The sequence below is a fragment of the Eucalyptus grandis genome, chromosome 9 (assembly GCF_016545825.1).
Source record: "Eucalyptus grandis isolate ANBG69807.140 chromosome 9, ASM1654582v1, whole genome shotgun sequence".
Lineage (NCBI taxonomy): Eukaryota > Viridiplantae > Streptophyta > Magnoliopsida > Myrtales > Myrtaceae > Eucalyptus > Eucalyptus grandis.
The window spans coordinates 9,567,570-9,585,091 of NC_052620.1; the positions used below are offsets into that span (position 1 = coordinate 9,567,570).

Consider the following 17,522-nt stretch of genomic DNA (forward strand, 5'->3'; position numbering starts at 1 on the left):
ATGGAAGGGTGGATTATTTTATGATTCTCAAGGCTTCGTTTATTGACGTTGACCATGCAAACTAGAAAAAGAACAGTGGGAAAAATTCTCACAAGGCATATATTTAGGTTTTTGGGTACTTTTGTTTGACGGAAAATAAATAATTTATAAAATATTTTCTTAAAAATAATTAGTCGTGTCATATGAAATAATTAGTCAATAATTTTTCAGTATTAATAATAATTTATATTTAAATATTTTTGTGTATAAAGAGAATATTTTAATTTATTTATTATTATAAATGATAAAAATATTTTATTTTATTCATTTTTGAAATACACGTTCCTGGTTCTGCACCCGAAAGACTCTTACCAGTTCACAACAAACAAAAGAGACCGCCACTCCACAAATCTTCTCCGCGCCTCACACTTGAACCGCCACTGCAGCTTCTTCCCGACGCTGTTGCCCACATCCAGTAGCATTCTTACCAGCAGCGACGACAATTTTCTTGCGAGCTTTTGGTGTTTCCCGTGAACACGAACCCAGAGCCACCTCTTGCCGGCAAATTCATGGGAGTTCCTAGCTTTTCAGTGACCACCTCAACGCTCCTATAAGCCTCCCAATGCGTGATGGGGCGAGTGATTCCAGAACATTGATGGTTCTGAGTTGGTCGATGGAGCTACATTGGATGCTCCCGGATCACGCCCCCGGTGACACCACTAGCTTCTTGCCATGCCGCCACACTTTGCCGTCACCTAGTAGCTCCGATGGCTGCTCAGCAAGATTCCGGAGCGCCCCAGCAACTCAGACACCCTCCTGCACTCCTGTGACCATTGAGTTTTTTTCTTTTTGTAGATTTTCCAGTCCCTGCCCGACACTATGGCGGCTTCATAATCAACGTCAAGCCTCCTGCAACATTGTCAAGCAAAATCTTCAATAGCAACACCAATGCATCCTTGCTCAGCGTACCAAGGAAGTCAATAAAATTATGCACACGAGACTTGAGCTTGACTCATAATGATGAATGCATTTGTAATATGTTTATATCTAGATAAAAGGCAATTATGATCTCATCTAATTCTTAGAATGCGGGATAGGCCTGCCGTCCAGGAATTCCAATGCAACAACCTATTCGGTTGACTAGACGAGAGCTATGTGGCCAGAGAAGACATGTACCACCGGTATAACATTGCCCGATTCGTCAGAAAAGGATCCACCGATGTACCGTAGAATAGCCCCAGCTCTTGCGATCAAAGACGAGATTCAAAAAACAATGAAGGCTCATCCCAGTGTGCAAACCCGAAAAAAGAACATCTTCATGAACTTAGGTGAAAAGGAATTTCGAGATTATGAAAACCACTTTCACAGCAAGCACCAATGCGCGAGAAGCAACATTATTCTTCAACAAAAGAAAGGATAAAAGTAAGTTCCCTGCCTATAGTCATTCCTCTCTTTGGTAGAAATTACTTCTCTGGCCTGCTCTCAGTCAGTCTAGGCCAATGGGAAAACTGAAACTTGCAAGATTGCTTGGTACCCTTTGTTAGCTTATAGCCCAAGGTAAGTAGGCACATTAAACTCATTAGAAGATAAAATTATGGGATGCTTCGGGAGTGCCCTAATAAAGAGACCATTGGAATCGATAGCAAGAGACCACAGAGCACGCAAAATACGCCTCTACCGTGACATCAGTATGTGATGTCCCTTCTGAGTATAGGGGACTTCGATGAAGTACCACATGCACTCGTAGAGCCACAAAGTCAAAACACTTATGACATAGAAAGTGTGTCCTGAACTCGAGTCCCTATCGTTAAATCTTTAGTGATGGTTTACATCACATAAATGCAAACCTAAGAAGAGAATAAAAAGGCCATATACTCTTATCAACCATACGAAAATCACTATTGTTTTAAAGCTTAGTTGTGCCGGTCACTTAGTCCTTCACCACAACCACATATTGCTGAATTGATAAACAATTTAGGTAATTTCCTAATCCATACCCAATTTGAATATCAATTACCTAACTTGGATTATTTGATTCTGACTTGCTTTGGTGAAATTTTTTTAGGCATTATCCCAATTATGAAATTTCCTATTTGAGTCATGCATATAATTGAGAATTCAATCTTTATAATTAAGATTGAGTTGTCGATTACGTTTGTTTCCAATTTTGGATTGTGGTGAATATTTGATTATGTGGGTTTTGTTATATCACATGCCTAGTAAATATTCCTATTTTTGAAATACAAAAAAAAAAAAAAATTGCATTGCATGTTAAGATAAATTGCATTCATTACTTATTTCCTATCCTAGAAATGCATATCTAGAGTAAATATAGTAATTTAGGAAATTCCCTAATTTAAATTAGGATGTAATAAGTTATTTCGTAGTTTAAATTAGGTAATCATATAGTTTAGGTAGCTTCCTAATTTAATGAAAAAGAAGAAGAAGAAATGTCAACATTGCATCAATAAGATATTATTCTATAATAAAAATCACTTAAGCCAAGTTAGCGTCTTAGAGTCAAGCTTTTCATTAAAAGAAAAAAAAAAAAAACTCTCACGTACTTTAAATAATAGTGTTTATTTCATAATTAAACTTATCTCATGTTATTAGAATTGCATATAGAGAAAATTCCAAATAAGAATATGAAGTGCCTTCATTTTCTCAAATAAAGGCTTGAAATTGACATTATTTCAAATAAATGCATAACATTTCAGCTAGTGAATGGCATTTATTTACTTTTTAAAAAATTTCCTTTTTTCTTTCTTTTTTCCTTTTTCTAGTTTTTCTTTTTTCTTCATCGATGGTTAGGGAGGTTGCCTTTGCCGATCACAATCAAGAGACGACCTCGCCCTCGGGAGGCCACCCTTGCAACCAAAGGCAAGGTTGGCCCTCACCAGCCGATCGATAAGGGACAGGTTTGCCTAAGCAAGGCGACCCTCGCCCTAGGTGAGGCCACCATTGCCGTAATCGGTGAAGATCCCCGAGCCCTCGTCAACCTTTGCCAGGAGAAAAAAGAAAAAAAAAAAAGAAAAAAAGAAAACAAAAGAATAAAAAATACTTTAAAATTAAAATTGTATTTGGATGAAAACGCCCTTGATTGGCCAAATCCTTATTTGAAACAACCATAGTCACTTCAAGTACTTATTTGAAGCAATCATGGTCACTTCATACTTTTATTTGACACAAAATTCACTTTAGACTTTTATTTGGATTTTTCCCTTGCATATAAGTAGCATTACATTTTGATATATTTTGCATGTCATTTAGGAAATTAGGATCAATGCATGTTAGATTAGAATTCATGTAGTTATAACATTTGAACTAAATCATATTGATATTAAACAAAAAAGAGAATTAGATGTTATTAATCATGTTTAGCACATACATGCATATTTAAGTTAATATCTTGCAAAACATTCGATGCATTGCAATTAATGGGCTTTTTGCTTGCTTGAAGTATTTACATTCCTAACCTATCTTTGGCAATTTCTTTATTAGATTTTATTATTGGCTATTAAATTCTTGTCTATGCAACCGTATGATCAGTTCTCATTAGTGACTTGAGTTAAAATTGATCAAGATTGGTTATAATATATTTTTGAAATTAAGAGAAAAGGTACCAAAAAAGGCATTCGATTTATATACCGTAATCAAGTTCCCATATCCATTAATCTCTTATTCGCAGAAGTAAAATTATCTCACACACTTTATTTAGGTATTTAATTAACTTTCCAATTGATTAGTGACAACTCTTGAATAAACTTACTTGCATAAATTAAAACCTAAAAGTTGCGGATGGTAGGGGCTTGAGAGAAGCGCTAATTTTTTGGGTTTAGTAATCTATTAACTTTCCCTTGGGTGGCCCATCTCTAAGAAGGTCGCGACAATTACTTTTGGTGACAATATGGATTTGTCATTTGTGACAAAATATTGAGACCCAGAGGAAAGAGAAGATAGGAAATTAGATTCTAAATAGCGTAATGTATATCACGCAAAATTATTTACCCCAAATTAATATGATACACTGGTTCACCTGTACTATCTTCACCCCCAAATTAATTTTCATGACATAGAAAGGGATTATTATCATATTTTCGAAACTTGAGGGAGCTTTTAAGGCAAAATTAATAGAATTCTCAATCTAAGATTAATTTAGGATAAATGTGGTGCTAATATACTAGTTTTTGACATACTATATGTTGACACCTAAATTTTGACTAAATAATTAGAATTAAATTACATGAAAAGTTAGGGACCAATTTGGCCCTACCCAAAAATATTTACGTTGAATAGCGCATCACAAAGGCATTAATATTATTTGCATCTATTAAACTTTGTTTTTATTTTCCATTCTTTTATTGCATTTTGGATAGATAGAAAAAAACTTAATTTTAAAAAAAACTATTATTATAAAAAGGCCTACGAGGGCTCAGAGGCCCCTTTTCCCCTCTTCTATCTCCACCTGAGCCGGTCCAGCGCAGCCCGGCCCCTCCTTCCTCCTCCTATGCACCTCACGCAAACAAGGACAGCATAGGAGCAGAGCAGGCACAAAGGGGGCAGGTGGGCGAAATGACTGGAGGAGCCGGCCAGACGTGCGGCCACCAGCGAGCCGACGTGCTCCCACGTACAAGCAGTGGGTCGTCCGACCCTACAAAAGGAGGAGATCGGGAGAGATTTGGAAGTGGGGATAAGGGAGAGATCCTCGGGAAAGAGAGGTGAGTTCTGGTCCATCACGGCGGCTTCCCACTCGACGTTCTCTGGAGACCTCCATTAATCGCCCCCCAAATGCGTCCGGCTGCGCCTACGTTTGACTTGGGCCACCGATCGGAGCAGCCGAGAAGCTATGCACTCTCCCATTTCCATTCCCCCAAAGCTACGGGTTTCCGGGTGACGTCCAGTCAAGCCCACTCTTCCCGACCAGCTGAGATTGCAGCCGGCAACGCCTCATCCATAAGGTAAGCCTGTTTCCCCTGTTCGCCCGTCTTGCTCGAACTGTAGCAGCGAGGTTCGCGGGCCCAGGCTGCTCGTGCCTTTCTCTGTTTATCCTTAGTCTTGTTTGCTGATTGGGGTCGGTTTTGGCTTGAGCCTATTTCTTAAATGCCCGACGTGGGTCCCCTCAATTGACTCGGCGGTAGTGGTCGCCGGAAGCATTGGTGGGAGGCGTTGTCGGTCAGGGGACGGGTTGTTTTGGCGAAACACCAGAAAGGGAAGTTCTCGGCATGGTCTCGGTGAAGTCCAAGGAAGAAGGGTGTGTTTGGATGGGCATTTAGAAAGCCTATTCAGCCCCCAAAGCCCCTTCAGCCAAAATAAGGGCGTTTGGCAACCAATCTCAAGGAGCTTTCAAATGAAAGTCAATCCTTGGAAATGCTGAAAGCATTTTTTTCTTCCTAAACTACCCTCATTAATTTTTTATATTTCCGTTATTACCCATGTATTTATTTATTTTTTAAATGAAAAAGGAGCAGCCCTTCCCGGACCGGCGAAGGGCGACGGCCGCCGCCAGCAGTCGGCCGAGGTCGCCCGAGGTCGAGCGACCTCCAACGAGGGTCGTGCGACACGCCCGAGGGCCGCGGAGGTCGCCCGACCTCGGACGACCCAGGGTCGCTCGACCCAAGGGCCGCGCGACCCGGCGACCACCGCCCGGGTCTCACGGCTGCAGCAGCCCTCGCCGTCGCGCGACCTTTGCGAGACCCAAGCGAGGGCCGCCGCGACCGCGAGACCCGGGCGGCGGTCGCCCGGGTCGCGCGGCCCCGGGTCGAGCGACCTGTCGCCCGAGGTCGGGCGACCTCGGCGGCCCTCGGGCTGGGTCGCGCGACCCTCGCCGTGGGTCGTGCGACCCTCGCCGAGGGTCACCCGAGGTCGGGCGACCTCCGGCGGCCCTCGGCTAGGTCGCACGACCCTCGCCGGAGGTCGCCGACGCCGATCTCGGCTCACCGGCCACCCTGACCCTTCGCCGGTCCGGCGAATGGTTTAGCTGAATTTTCAAAATAAAATAAAATAAAATAACACCCATCAAAGCCCTTGCAAAAGTTTTTTTACCAAACGCACATTCAGCTCAAAGTCCATTTGCAAAATTTTTTACCAAACACAACCGCATTTTCCCCAAGTAGCTTTGAGCTTTCATTTGCATTGGACTCAAAGCCCATTGCAAATGCTTGAACCAAACGCAGCCGAAGACATGGCGGGAAGAGGAAGGGGATGAAAGAAAAAAAAATTAAAGTAAAAGAAAACAAAAGAAAATAAAAGAAAGCTAGAAAATTGATTATGGATGCGTTTGGTAACGATTCTTTTTGCCTAGCCCCGGCGAGCTCACCGAAGCTCACTCTAGCTTGGAGAGCCTCTGGCGAGCTCGCCGGACCGGCAGACAGCGACCGGCAGTGGCGGACGGCGGCGCCAGGCGGCGGCGGATGGTGGTCACAGGATGGCGGAAGGAAAGAAGAAGAAGAGTTAGTTTTGATTCTCAAATTTGTTTTCGGAACAAAAATCAACTTTTTTTATTCTTGATTCCACTCCAAATCTGTTCCTAGGAACAAAAATTTTACCAAACACGATTTTGTTCCAAAACTACTACCAAGAACAAAAAATCCGAATCGGGTACTATTTGGGACGTTACCAAACAGCCCCTATGAGGACTTGAAGGGGAAAGAGAGAAGTTTAGTAATTTTGGGCGCTATCTATGTGGCACCCCTCGACGGCCCCCGATCTGATTAGGGTCACCATAGTTCGCTTACCATTCACTTTTCCTAATAACATGTCACTCTGATACCATTCCAATCGCAGCGGGTCCATACAACCTGGGGGTTTACACATTTTTTTTTCATCAGTCCTTTGCGCAATTTATATACGGAAGCACATCCAACAACTCAATTCCCTATATTTAGAAAACGATGCACACCTACTAAATATCTTATATAAGTTAAAGCCGAACACGTTTATTTACATAAAGCAGATGGACATCTTTAGTCGGTACATCAAAATGCCGTAGTCTTCTATACTCGGCTACACTTCAAAGGATGATCGACATATTCTCCAACAGTCGAATACTTAAAGTCCATCGATCAGTGTCGGCATCCAAAAGTTCCTCCCTTTGCTATCCCCCTTCTTTCAATCATAACCAACCACTTGATTCATCTACTAGTAGCAGTGGCAGCAGAGGTATATTATCTAGTTTGAAATGTTATTCCCCAAAAGGGGTGAGTACAACCACTCAGCAGGTAAAGGACCAATAAACCACTCAATACATCATGCCATGCAATCATCACAATCATAGCATCACATGTCATACAAGCATCCATGCACAACATACCATGGCATCATGCACATGTCATCATACCTCATGTACCATCATCATCATACAAACATCACCATCATATCATACACTTACCATCATCATGTCACATATGGCATCATCCTTACCATGCATCCATGCGTATAACATCATCATCATACCACCATATCACATGTACCATCATCATTACCATGCGTTCATGCATGTAACATCATCATCGTATCATCATATCACATGTACCATCATCATTACCATGCATCCATGCATGTAACATCATCATATCACATGTACCATCATCATTACCATGTATCCATGCACATCTCATCATATCATGCATATATCATCATGCATAATTCAATTTCAATTTCATTTTGAACCGCCACATTTCTCTTTCCCGGGTCCAATGTTTGCATCCCACATTCATCACTCGCGCCCAATCCTGGCATTGCGAGAAACCTCCGGCATTCAACCATTTAAGGCCACCGGGCATCCGGCCCCCCACATTCCGGGCATCTCGTATCCCAACTGGCATCACGAGACATCCCCTCGGGCAAAAACCTCCGAGGCTTCCGGCATTTACACTCCCTGGCCAAGCATCTCGCATCCCAACTAGCATCGAGAGGCATCCCCCCGGGCACAAACCTCCGGGGCTTCCGGAATTATGTACCGACACACCACCAGGCCTCCCCTGGAATTACGTACTGTATACCACCGGGCATCCCGACACTCCCGGGGAATCTCCGGGGCTCGCCATGAAAATGGTTTCCCCTGCCCTCCGGAATTATGTACCGACATACCACCAGGCCTCTCCTGGAATTACGTACCGTATACCACCGGGCATCCCGACACTCTCGGGGAATCATTGGCTCACACCTCCGATGGTCTTCTCATCACCACGATGCATGTTCTTATACATCTCATTTTCAATTTCACATTCACAATTATGGCTCAATTTCAGCATGGCATGCGATGTGATGGCAACCAAGATCATATTCATCATTGAATTCATACACGCATCTCAAATCATTATCGTACATGCAGCAAGACGCCGTCATCTATAACAATACAATTCATGGAGTCCATGCAATTTAAAATGGTCCATATTTCATGCCTTTTCGAAGTTTACAAAATTCCAGCATATACTATTTTAGAAAATATTTAAATTAAATATCCATATGCTTCTCAAAAATCATGAAATCAAGGCATATGATAGGCAAGACAATAAGATAATAATTTCATGAAAAATACATGCCCAATAGAGTTCCACACAAGAAGATACAATTCACACAAATACACCATGCAATTTCGGATAGAAACAGAATGTGCAGTTTTCGAAATAATTCGATTAAAATACCCGAACGACCTCCGAAAATTATGAAATTTTACCAGGTTATATATAAGACACTAAAGTATATTTTTCATGTAGACTTCCAAGCCAAATTATTTTTAGATTATTTTCTACAGTCACACGAAGCTTCTGGATCTAACACCGAAACGTCCAGTGCATGCTTCTCCGAAATACTGAGTCTTCACCTACCTATTCTTCTTCGTTTCCTCTAAAATTTTGATATATTTTACTTCAAGATGTTCTCTACAAATTTCATGAAGGGATCCAAGTCAAATATCCAGAGTATAGTCATCATATGGGTCCATGAAATCTCGGGTGTCCTGTACCACGTCTCCAGATTTACCGTCTTCAAGAGTAGGTCGATTTACTAAGTTATACTTGTTCATTTTACTTCAAATTTGAGTATGTTGTATTTTAATATGTCCCATACAACTTTCATGAAGAAATCGAAGAGATATTCTTAGTGCAAATCAACATGTAACCACAAATCCACCGAAAGGTCAGTGAAATCGTTCCAGATCTGGTGTCTCCGTAGGATGAGAGTTTGACCCCACAAATCTCCATCATTTTGTACCAAATTTCATTATGTTGTAGTTCAAGATATTATCTACAACTTTTATGAAGAGATAAAAGTCAAAATAGAACTCAAAACATGAATGCAAGCTCTCACAAGATTCTGTTTCAGGCGGATCTCACGAAATCAGCGTGCAAAGTCAAGAACAGCCACATTCTAGCTCCGATTTTTGCCTTCCCTATGATCCGAAACCTACCACAAACAAATCATACATGCAAGGCACACATGCAAAGGTGGAAATCAGTCCCAACTTGCCCCTAAGACCGAGCAAATACGAGCACACGGACGGCACACCGGCGACGGACGAACGGCGTGCGGGCGGCGACGAGCTCCTCCTCCTCCTCGGCCTCCCTCTCTCTCACATCTCACTCTCTCTCGGCGACTCTCTCCCTCTCTCTCACTCTCTCAAAACCAGCCACTCTCTCCCTCTCTCTTTCTTTTTGGTGGCTTATATATTTGCATGCATTCTTTTCTTGCATGGGGGACAAGTGTTCTCATGAGGAGAACAGGTGGCAAAAAGGAGAGAACAAGTGTTGGAGGGCATGCAAGGTTAATGGGCTTCATTCTCGGCTGGGCTTCGGGCCAGCAAATGGGCTGGTCGACAGCCCCTCCTTGGCTCCAATGGACCGACCATTTGGCCCTCCAAAATCCATACTCTTGGGCCTAAGGCCCAACCTAATTAAACCCATAATTTCCCTTTCAATTATTCATCTTTAATTCTTTCTTTTAAGAATTTAATTACTAAATTCCACATGGCCAAAATCTTGTAACATTTTATTTATAGGAACTTAGTCTATAAAGTGCATAGCCAAGCATAGATTATTCTCATTAATTTATCTAATTTAAAATCTCATGAACACAAACATATATCACTTAGTCTTAAGAGGAGACTAATGGCTAAAGCATAAATCATAGGTAATTTCGTTACCTAATTATGGGCTTTAATACACTTTAGAGCTTGTCTTGAATTTTTTTGGGATGCCACAATCTAGCTAATGTGAACGTGGACTTGCGTTGGATTCGAGTTGGTGTGATGGATCTGGGCTTGTTTCTAATCGTGATTGGAGTGCTCACTGTTGGGCTTCCCTCATTAGAAGCGGATTGGGCTCCAAGTAAATGAGCCCGCTTCATTTCATGCCTTTTTCCTCTTTTTTGTGACCCAGACACGAAGGTTTTCTTCAACCCATATTCGGACCTGGCCTTAGGGCCCGGCCAGGGACCCTAATTTCTGATTAAAATTTAATTTCTAAAAGAAATGTTTTAAAAATGTTTTTCAAAAAAATAAAAAAATTCGAAATGATTTTTTTCTAAAAATCAGGAAACAAGCTTTAAAAATATTTTATGAGTAGTTTCCTCTAAAAATGCACAAAAAAATCCATTAAAAAAAGAAAAAAAAGTCACACCCCAAAGTTTAAACAAGATTATCTATCGAAAGGCATTAGTTGATTAACTAGTATGATCAAGTCTTGGATCTGAGTTTCTCTGATTACGTAGGAGTAAGGTAGTTCTTCCAATATCTTACTTGGGTTTTTAATTGACTTACCACAAATCAATCATAGGCGATTCCTAAATAAAAATGATTTGCAGATTAAAAACTCAGACCATAAGTTACAAATTCGTAAGCTTGGGATCCTAAACTTAGTAAGTCATTAACTTAACATTGCGGATGGTAAGATCACGACACTATGTGATACAAAAATTAGTTTGGAGTAGATATGGCACGGATGTTTTACTTTGAAATTTTTTACGATAAAAAGATTAGTTTGGAGTAAACGTGGAACGAGTATACTGGTTTGAGATTTTTTTGGTGTCAACCTTAATATTTAAATATTGTAATAGGAAGAGATAGCCTAAAGTGTAAATTTATCATTTGTACTCAACTAGACCAAATTTTACTATATAGTTAACTTGAATGAATAATGTATAACCACTGTGCACTTGTCCTATTCCCCACCATGTTACTGGGTACTAGTATAGGTCTGATATTAATAAGACTTTGTCGCGGTCTGACTTGTTTCAAATGTTGTTTTTTTTAGAAAGGAGGAATGCTTACTCTATTGGCCTCAACTAAACCTCCTTTGCCTTTTCTTACTCAGCCGGCTTTCGTACTTTCCACGAAAGAGGGAAGAGAAAAAAGAAACAAATAAAGTGACAACTTTTAGTTAATCTGAATTACTTGAAATATTTCATAATGTTCAAATATTGATATGTAGAATCTTATATTATTATTTTTTTCAGAATTCTAAGAACTTAAATAAAATTTTAATTTTCAACTTTTGGATGAAAATCAAAATTAGAAGTGACTGATAAGTGCAGTCAAACACGTGACAAATGTTTCATGTCGGTTAGAGAAAAATAAAATAAAAACAAAAAGACAGATAATTTTTTGGGGGACAAGTTCGACAACCCATACATATTATTTTTCCAACACAGATAATTATTTATGATAAATTATGAAGTTGTGCAACCTCCTTAAAAGAAAAAGGTGATAATGTCACGTTATGGACTCGTTCATTCAAAGTCCACTTTTGTCCATGTCTCTTAAATGTATAGATAGAAGCTAGCTTTGACTCGTGGGTATTATATATGCATTTCTGTGCTAAAGCCAATGAATATTTATAAGAAGCGATAGTGTTAAGCATTAAACTGCATTCATGGACTCACAATCCTTTGTGCATTTGATAATCATTATGTTTCTAAAAATAATTCCTATTTAAAAATGATTTTTTATTTTATTTTGTTCTGGAAATAATTTTTGAGCATTTGAAAGCATTTGATGATTGTCTAAAATTTATATTTCCAAAATAAAAATGCATTTGGTAGAACTCTTAAAATGTCTAGTCCAAACCATTTTCTTTTAATCTTTTAATAATTTTATTAAATTCTTCTCTTTTTCTTTTTTTTTTTCTTTTCATCTTCTTCTTCCTCTAGTCGCTAGCAACCTCACCAGAGTGTCGGTGCCCCAAGCCTCACCCTATTGCTGGCGAGGCTTAGTCTCGTTGGGCCATCACTAGGTCGGCATCGCTTTGGCTAGGCAATATTGACCTAGTGATGACCCGATGAGGCTTGGCCTTGCCAGATCTGGGCAAGGTCGACCTCACCCAATCGAGGCGAGATTGAGCCTCGCCATGGGTCGACACCATTGGGGGCCGATGATGCTACGATGAGGTCATCGACCCTTGTCTGGCTAGTCGCCAATCACGGCCCTCATTGATGTTGCTAGGGGTTGGCCATGGGCCAAAAGGAAGAAAAAGAAGACAAGGAAAGAGAAGAAATGAAGACAAATTAAGCTTAATTCTAAAATTGTTCTAAAAAATAAAGAATAAGCTTTTTTTTTCTTGATTATGTTCCAAATCTATTTCCCATAATAAAAAAAAATGATTTTTGTTTTTAGGAATAAAAAATTTACTAAATGGATTTATATTCCAAACCTTATGTACCCAAAAAAAAAAGGGTTAATACCCTAAAAAAACCCAAAACTGGTACACATGTGATAAATTTACCCCAAACTATTTTTTTGACCATAAAAAACCCCAAACTGGTATGCTTGTGACAAATTTACCCCGACTGACTATAAAAAACCATAAACTGGTATATTTACGACAATTTTACCCTAAACTAATTTATTCGACAACAAAAAACCCCAAACTGATAAATTTGTAACAAATATACCCTCCGCTAAATTAGATTAATACCACAAAAAAATCACAAAAATTGTAAATTGTGACAAACGATGCGTAAAATCCTAAATCGATATACTAGTCAACTGTCACGTGTAATTTAACTTAATAATTTGACAATAAAATTTAACGAAAACTAACAGAAGGTAAATTTGTCACAAGTGTACCAATTTGGGATAAATTTGTCAAATGTATACCAGTTTTGGGTTTTTGGTGGTCAAAAAAATAGTTTGAGGTAAATTTGTCACAGGTGTACCGGTTTGGGATTTTTTAGGGTATTAAGCCAAAAAAAAAATTGATTTTTGTCACGCTCCAAATCTCGAGCGCCAACATCCCACAATGGCCATGCAAATGCGACATTCTCAAGTAGTGTCACCGACCCCATTCATTTATTATTGCGCAAGCGGAACGTATTATAAAACTCCGGACAATGAAACACGGGATAGAAAAGTAGGAAACAAAACCACAACATAACACTCTCATAATTCAACAGAATTACAAACCGAGGTCTATGGCCAAAAGTCTTCAAAAGACCGGCTCTTAAAAAAGAACTGTCCTATGACCTACAAGTCGGACACGTTCTCCAATCCTTATGACTTCACTTCTGCAACTCCTCAAGGTCAACCAAAGTTATATGCCAGCTCCGTCCACCAGGGACTTGAAATTTTAATCCCACAACCGGGATGAGACATTGTCTCAGCAAGTTCAACCCCCTAAACCCCTTTTAGAAAGAAAATACGCCCCGGGTGGCCTAGCCACAACATCAAGAAGACTTACCTCGCATTAGTCTTCATCTGTAGGTTAGCACAGTTTATATAATTCAACCACGTGCAATTATGATAACCAAATAACTGTGGCACAATCACATTATCAAAACAATTCAACCATTTGGATTGTCTCAGCGATCAATCGACTTGGCCGATTACATGTCATTCTAGCAAATCAATCGCTGCTTCCAATCACGACCCTATAGGAAAGTTTAACAACCAGTGGCAATCACGGCCCCACTCAACACGACCTTTAATTAGGTGGTAGATCTCGGCCCGATGGGCACGACCTCTAATAGGTGGTCAATCATGGCCCTATTGGGCACAACCTCTAATAGGTCATCAATTACGGCCCCACTAGGCACAACCTTTAATAGATGGTTAATCACGGCCCCACTGGGCACAACATTTAATAAGTAGTCAATCACAGCCCCATTGGACATAACCTTTAATAGATGGTCAATCACGGCCCCACTGAGCACAACCTGTAATAGGTGGTCAAATACGGTCGTTCTTCCATCAAATTTTGACACTTGGGATTTTATAAAAGAATCTCTATTTATCGCAATCACACTCCATTTGCTACAATCAATCATCAAATTCAAATTCTAAATACACAGCAGCGATCGGCACGAAATTCTAAGCAATCAGGGTCAAAAATAATATTTCCGTTTTTTTTTTAATTTCGGAATATAATATAATATTATAAATTCCAGAATTTCGAAACAATTAAATAATTCAAAATTAAAATCCTATTATGTCCCATCAAGGTTTATTATTAAATAAACTCTCTTAGCCTTTAATTAAACATGCTTTAAATTAAACAAACATCTTAATCTAAATCACAATTAAATAAACTAAACTAACCACCTAAGCTTACTTAACTTAGACTAAGCACACTTAGGGCATTATTAACCGTCTAATCAAGATTTAGTGAACTAAACTCACCCGATTAACGAACTGAGCGAACCAAAACGACGGGGACGCCGAGGGGAACAACTTCCTTCAAAGCGGGCCAAGCATCCGAGGTCAAAAAGCTGACCAAAACGGGCCAAACGTCTGTTGCCATACCCATTTTTCCAGCTACTGATTGGGGCCGAGAGGGAGTAGATCGGCATCGGCTTAGGTCAGAAATGGGCGGAGAAGACTGGTGGGGCTTGGATGGGCCGATGGGGAGGTCAACGGCGGCTCACAGTGGTGGGGACAAGCTCCGACAGCTCCTGGAACTCATGGACCAAGACAGACGGGGATGGCTAGGCGTCGGCTAAGTGCGGGTGAGCGAGGAGCAGCAGCTGTGCGAGGCGGCGGACGGCGCGCGAGCGGTAGAGGGCGGTTCGACTAGGCTACAGCCAGCCTCGGCGTGCTCAGATCTGCTGGTGCGTTCGAACCCAAAGAAGAAGAAGAAGAAGAACTCGATGCCAGCAGGAGGGGGAAGAGGCGAAGGTCCGAGCGGCGAGGTGCGGCTGCGACGGCGTGCGGCATGAGGCAGCGACGGCTGCTGGCTTCCGTTCAAGTCTTCTTCGGTTGCTGGGTTTCGAAGAAGCAAAGAGAGATGGAGGAGAGAGAGGGTCGACGAGAGAGAGAAAGGGAGGAGAGAGAAGGAAGGGGGCCATTTCTTTTCTTTTTCTTTTTCTTTAATCCAACAAAATGGCCCACCATGACATCATCAAGTTATGTCATACTCCACTAACTTCAAATCTCCCACAACAATCTTCAATGGGTCCAATTCCATCCTCTGCCGTGGCACACGAATTCCTAAACTTTGTACATCACATTCTTCAATTATCTTCTAATTGAACCAATTTAAAGTCCGTAAAACTAATCCAATGTCGTCATCCTTCAATTCACATATTTACTTGACCAAAGTACTATTTTGATCTCAAAAATACCACCAAAAGTGGGCTTACCAATTTTCCGAACCAAATTAATCATACCTTGATTATTTTGCTGAAAAACTCGACTTACATGAAAAATCTTCTAAAGATGAGTCAATATTCCTAAAATGATTTATGACACACCCAGACTTCCAATTTTTGAATTCAATCTCAATTCTACGGTTAATTTCACTTTGGCAAGATACTAACACGGCCCAACCTACCGGGTAGCCTTTAGAAATTTTTATGCATTCAACCTATGGTTGATCATCTCAAGCCACAATGTACATCTTTGAAACATTGGCGACTTTCGGTTGTCAGGGTAATCTTAAGGTTTCAAATATGAACACAGGGTACCCAATCACATGCCTCTGTCGAGTCGACTTATCTCCGATCTCTAATTGATTTTTAATTGTGCTGCAATGACCCTTGCAGATTAGCTCGGTCGAAAGATCGCTTCCTGGTCAAATTCTCGAGTCTGATGCATTAGAATTTCTTAACGGCTTCATCGATAGATTAGTTTTCACATGAGTGGCCGACTCAAGGAAAAGAACTATATGCGTGCCAACGAAATGCCCGTCTCAATTTATTGAAAATAGAATTGGAAAATCGGAATGTCACAGATGTCGCTAGGGGTTGGCCACGGGTCAAAAGGAAGAAAAAGAAGACAAGGAAAGAGAAGAAATGAAGACAAATTAAGCTTAATTCTAAAATTGTTCTAAAAAATAAAGAATAAGCTTTTTTTTTTTACTTCTTGATTCTGTTCCAAATCTATTTCCCAGAATTAAAAAAAAAAATTGATTTTTGTTTTCAGGAATAAAAAATTTACCAAATTGATTTATGTTCCAAATTTATTCCCTGTAACCAAAAAAAAAAAAAAATTAGTTACTATTTAGCCAATTACCAAACGCACCCCGTGAACCAATGGTATTTAGTGTGCATGACACAATCGTCACTTATGAAGTTGTGTATTATTGACTTTAATTGAATGGAGGTAAAGACTTCCATCATGCAAAAGTAAGGGGTGAACATTTTACAATGAGTATTATTAGTTGTGTAGACTACAAGACTTAATTTATTCTTCCATAGGTGTAGCACTAGTACTCGTCAGTATTCATGGGATATTACGTATCATTAGTGTTATCTCTCCATTCATATGGAAAAACTCCTTTCTGGATTGACTTCTATTTTTAAAATTTTGAATTATTGTAAATCTTGCAGGATCCATACTTTGACTAAAATAATATTTCAAAATATTCCGACATAAAAAAATTGAGTCATATATAATTTTTTGAAACTTAAATAATATTTTATTTTAAATTTTCACTTGGAAAGCCATAAAAACAAATTAGAAGTGGTCAATAAGTGTGGGCAAACCGGTCAAATCATAAAACTTTCAATTTGAGAAAACACGACAAGAGAAGTTTACTAAGTTGCCATCATGGGAGAAATTACCAAAAATTTCTTAAATTTGTTATAATTGTGTCAATTCAGCTATAAACTTTTTTTTTCTTTTTTTGCCAATTGAGTCATAAACCTTTTGTATTTGTGCCAATTGAGTCATAAATCTTTCGCTGACATGGACATCAATCATCTTACATGATACGGTTGGTGCTAACATGGATAAGTTAATAATATTTTAATTTTTTTTAATTATTTATTTCTCTTTTCTTTTCTTTTTCCTTTTTTTCTTTCTTTTTTTTTTTCTTCCCTTCTTCCTTTGGCTGGTGAGGCTCGGCCTCATCGTGGCTAGGCAAGGCCTCGTTGAATATGGCCTTGAAATGAGACTTCACAAGCCATTGTTGTCTAGTAGCAACAAGGAATCTCATGATCCTATACTTGATGTGCGTTGCGGCGCTCTTCTCTCTCTTAGTCTTCACAAGCCAATTCTCTTACTTCACTAGTCAGGCTTTGCACTTCCCCTTTGTGTCTTCTCCTCCTCCTCCATTTTGAAGCTCTAGTCGCTTCACTTCTTAATGCATTCAATCTTCTTTGACAAGAAATGCAAG

The 17,522-nt window shown here is 39.8% G+C and overlaps 1 pseudogene; it reads left to right on the forward strand.

Moving 5' to 3' along the window:
* The first annotated feature begins 4,551 nt into the window (after positions 1 to 4,551).
* The window catches only part of LOC120288380, a 51,111-nt pseudogene continuing 38,140 nt past the window's right edge, over positions 4,552 to 17,522 (forward strand).